This window comes from Pteropus vampyrus, unplaced genomic scaffold, assembly GCF_000151845.1.
Source record: "Pteropus vampyrus isolate Shadow unplaced genomic scaffold, Pvam_2.0 Scaffold461, whole genome shotgun sequence".
NCBI lineage: Eukaryota > Metazoa > Chordata > Mammalia > Chiroptera > Pteropodidae > Pteropus > Pteropus vampyrus.
Genome location: NW_011889242.1, coordinates 1,893,042 through 1,898,228, shown reverse-complemented (window position 1 = coordinate 1,898,228; position 5,187 = coordinate 1,893,042).

Here is a 5,187-nt window from a genome sequence, read left to right as displayed (position 1 = left end):
GAGCTAAAATTCTTAGAATGTTCTTTCAAATGCTGACCCTGACTTGGACCTCCACCCCTCTCTCCATGGTCCCAAGGCCACATAATAATCTCTTCCTCCAAACATTTCACACTCCCTGTATTTATCATGTGCCTATTTTGGAGATGTGTGTCATGGGGGACACAGACCCAGAGTCATCGCTGCTGTGATGGTGGAAGGCCACAGACCCTGGGGCCCAGAAGAGGCTCCTGACCAAGCTGAAAGGGGTAAATCTTGTGGGCTTTCTGTAGAAGGTAATGTCTAACTAAGCTGAGCTCCCTATAGGATGAGAGATGGCTGGGGAAGAGGTGAGGAAAGTGTACCAGGCAGGAGGAATAGCACACGAAGGTGAGAGAAAAGCCTTCTGGAAACCAAAAAAGGTTCTGAGTGGCTGGAATGTTGTGTTCAAGGGGGGCTACTGAGGTCAGCAATGGGATAGTAGGGACCTTGGAGCAGGGACCCTCATGGGGGACAAGTGGCACCCTTCTGTATTTCCTAGTTGCTTTGCCAGGAAGAAACTTGCGTGCCTGCCTTTCATCCGTCCCCCACCCCAGGTACATGGTTGCACTCTTCCCACATTGGCTTTGTCATTTAAAAAATCATGGGAAAAATAGATATCTCACAGTGGAAATGAAGACACAGTAGCATTTCCCTCGTACGTGGCATGGTTTGCCGGTGTTTTCAGACGTGCCTGTGAGTGTTCTGGGGCCTCACACCCACCAGAGAACATGCACCATCTCAGGCGTGGGGGAGGCTCTGCCCTCTGCCACGGGCATGGGTGAGGGGCCTGGCAGTGTCCCTGCATCCTGTTAATTCTCCTCTTCCTCTCCTTTTATGTCCCTTCATCCCGTCCCAGTTTTAAATTTCTCTCTGTTGGAGGCTTGAGTGCCCCGTGCCTGTGGCTTTGTCCTTGTCTGGGTGTCTTTGAGCTCAAAGGGCGGGGCTGCAAAGACCCAGGGAGGTGTTCTTTTTGAGAAAACTCTGATGTGCTTGCTGCCTGTCTTAGAGACACAGTTTCCCATTTAATTATCAAAACACTTGCCTGTGGTGGGGACTCTTAAACCCACTTTACAGATGAGGAAAAAGGCTTGGAGAGGCTAAGGCACAAACTCGGCGTCCAGTGACAAATATGTAGGAAGCAATTCTATTGGAGGCTTTTCTGGGCTCTCCCTCACCAAGTCCTCTCCAGATGGTAAGATTCTGTGTCATTTACTTCAAGTCCCAGAGGAGCAGGGCCAATAGCTCACCACCTCAAAGAGAGACCTGCTGTCTCACCAGCCCAGTCAGGGGACAGTCTCTCATCTACGAGGGAGCAGTGGGGTTCAGCACAAGCCTTACACTTGGGGAAAGAAAAGAGAGACGAGAAGGGGAGAGGAAAACAGCATCTGTTCTCCTCGGAGAACCTGACTCCTGAGTTCAGCCTTGGCTCTGGTTCCACGTCTGCCACAAAATCCGAAGTGACCTTGTTAAATGGAGACCTTCCCAGTCCTGGGTCTCCATTTCCCTCTCTATGGAGCTTTTATTCTAGCAACGATGTTTTTATATCTGAGCTCTTTTATATCTGCCTGTTTTTGTCGAATAGTCTCCTGTTCTTGTTTTATGGCACTTATTCTTTTATCTCTCTGAGCCATTTAATATATTTGTTATTAGACCCTTTTTAGATTTCTCTTAATCTTTGCTTATTCAGATGTAAATTCTTTGTGTTAAGGAGTTTGTGAGAACTTCATGAAGGGGTAAACCTGTCATCACTTCAGGATATTTCTCCCACATGAACCTGGCTGGGGCCTATGAGAGCATGTGCACTTGACCTCATATTAGGGGCCCTAGCCCTGGTCCTCACCTCTCGTGGGTGAATGGGGGCTTCAGTCCTTGTCATCGGGCACCTCTGCTATGGTCTCTTGTTCATGTTAGTGTTTTCCTGTCACCACTGGTGTTTGGAGTGGGATGGGTGGTTTCAGTGTGTACCTAAGTCCTCACTTAATGTTGATAGGCTCCGTGATGTTAAGAGAAACAAAGTAATGTAACCAATTTTACCACAGGCTAATTGACATAAACAAGAGTTAAGTTCCTACACCATCTCATCAACATTATAACACAATGGTGCAAATAAAACACTAGGACAAGGGTCTGTTGCACTTGATTTGTTTTCTTCAACAGAAGTTAGTTTTACCATCTGTGAGCATTGTACAGGTGAGGAAAGGGATGATCGGAGGGGCCTCCCTTGCTCAAGTGCACGCAGCTGGGAGGGCTAACCTTCTCCACTCTTCTGCACCTGGTCTTAGGGGTGCTGACCTTGGCTCTGACTCGTTAGCCATGTGTTCCTGGGACAGGATTTTCTTCTGTGAGCTGGGGAGGCTGACCTCTATGCCTCAGACACACAAAACAAACAATACTCTGTTGCTGACAGAAGTGAAAAAAGCTGGCAAGGTTAACCTGGTGTATTAGAAAATGTGTGGGCTTTGGTCATGTGACCACAGGCAGCTTCAGTTTCCTCATCTATAAATGGGGATAACAATTGCACTTAGCTCTCTGTGTGGTGATGAGTGTGAAGTGGAAAATGCATGAGCTTGGCACATAGTAGGTGCTTAATAAATAGTACTCCCCCCCATGGAGGAAAGCCGACTGGGGGGCAGGAGGTGGAGGAAGGTGACACCTGGTCCATCAGACCTCTCAGGGTTTCGGGAGCCAAAGAGGGAGGGGAGGTTCTCTGTGGACCCAAAGAGACACAGAATAACGGAAGGATCCAGGGAAGGCAGATTTAAACCCCATTTTAGAAAACACAGAGCTTACCCAATCTGGAAAGAGCTGACTTTAGAGGAGTTCCGCATCAATCAAGGGAACCAAACAGTCCAGAAACAAACCCATACAACTATGGCCCATAAGAATAAGAAGTGCTACCATTTAATTTTTTTGTTGAGTTATAACTGACATACAACATTATATGAGCTTCAAGTGGACAACATAATGTTTTCATATTTGTATATATTGTTTGTATAAATCTGGTTAACACCCATCACCACACATAGTTCCAAAGTTTTTATCCTTTGTAATGAGAACTTTTAAGATCTACTCTCAGCAACTTTCAAACATGCAACACAATATTAACGACAGTCATCATGGTGTTCATGGTGCCCATGACTACTGTATAACTGGAAGTTTGTGCCTTCTGGTCTCCTTCACCCTTTTGGCCCCCTCATCTCTTATGTGACAAACACCAATCTGCTGTCTGTATCTAGAGCTCGCTTGCTCCCCTTTTTTAGATTACACATGTAAGTGAGATCATATGGTATTTGTCTTTCTCAGTCCGACTTATTTCACTCAGTGTAATGCCCTCAAGGTCCATCCATGTTGCCAATAGCAAGATTTCAGTCCTTCTTACTAGCTGAACAATAATCTCATGTGTTCTTTATCCATTCACTCATCTACTGACACTTCAGCCATTCCCACGTCTCAGGACGCATATGTCTTTCTGAGTTAGCATTTGCATTTCTTTCGGAAAAACATCTATTGACATTTTCTGCCCATTTTTAAACTGAATTGTTTTCTATTGAGTTGTGTATTATTTGTATTTTTTGGATATTAACCCCTTATTTGATTTGTGATTTGCAAATATTTTCTTCCGTTCTGTAGGCTGCCATTTCATTTTGTCGATGGTTTCCTTTGACGTGCAGAAGCTACTTATTTATTTATTTTTTGAAATGGCAGGTACCAACTTTATTGTTCAGAGCACAGTTCTAATGGGGGGAAGTGCAGTTCTACTGGAGGGAGCGTGGTATTGCGTGTACTTCTTCCAATTCCCTTCTTTTTAAAAAAAATTTAAAAAATAAGTTTATTTATTTTAATTAGCTTCAAATATACAGTACATTAGTTAGACATTTATAATGTTCATAAAATGATCCCCCCAATTGCTCCCTCCCTCCTCTGGCCCTCCACTTAGCCATCATATTAATGCTAACTGCATTCCCTCTGCCATGCTCCCTGTGTGCAACTATCAACGGCTAATTTGTACTTTTTTAACCTTTCACCCCATTCTCCCAGCCACCCAACTCCCCTCCCCTCTGTCCGTCACCAAATTGTCCACTATATTTGTGAGTCTGTTTTCGATTACTTTGTTCTTTTTGTTCCTTAGATACTGCATGTAAGTGAAATCATATAGTATCTATCTTTCTCTGTCTGACTTATTTCACTCAGCATAAGTGAAATAAGTCTAGGTTCATCCATGTCATTGCAAATGGTAGAATTTCATTTTTTTAATGGCTAATATTCCATTGTATATATGAGCCATAATTTCTTTATCCAATCGTCTGTTGATGGGCATTTAGGTTGCTTCCATATCTTGGCTATTGTAAATTGTGCTGCCATGAATATTGGAGTGCATAGATCTTTATGAATTATTGTTTTGGTTTTCTTTGGATAAATACCCAGAAGTGCAATTGCTGGGTCAAAAGGTATATCCATTTTTAATTTTTTGAGGAACCTCCATACTGTTTTCCATAGCAGCTGTATCAATTTGCAATCCCACCAACAACGTATGAGGGTTCCCTTTTCTCCACATCCTCGCCAACACTTGCTATTTTTTGATTTATTGATGATAGCCATTCTGACAGGTATGAGGTGATATCTCATTGTGGTTTTAATTTGCATTTCTCTGATGATTAGCGACCTTGAGTATCTTTTCATATATCTGTTAGCCATCTGTATTTCCTCTTTGGAGAAGTATCTGTTCAGGTCTTTTGCCCATTTTTTAATGGACTGTTTTTTTTTTGTTGTTGTTGAGTTGTATAAGTTCTTTACAAATTTTGGATATTAACCCCTTATCCGATATATCATTAGCAAATATAAAATATCTTCTCCCAAATAAGTCGGTTGTCTTTTTGTTTTGTTGACGGCTTCCTTTGCTGTACAAAAACTTTTTGATTGAGGTAGTCCCATTTATTTATTTTTTCTTTTATTTCCTTTGCCCAAGGAGATATAGCTGAAAAGAAATTCCTGTTCGTAATATCAGAGAGTTTACTGCCTATGTTTTCTTCTAAAAGTTTTATGGTTTTGGGTCTTACATTTAAATCTTTAATCCATTTTGAGTCTATTCTTGTATACGGTGTAAGAAGATGGTCCAGTATTTTTTTTTTTTTTGCATGTATCTGTCCAATTTTCCCAACACCATTTATT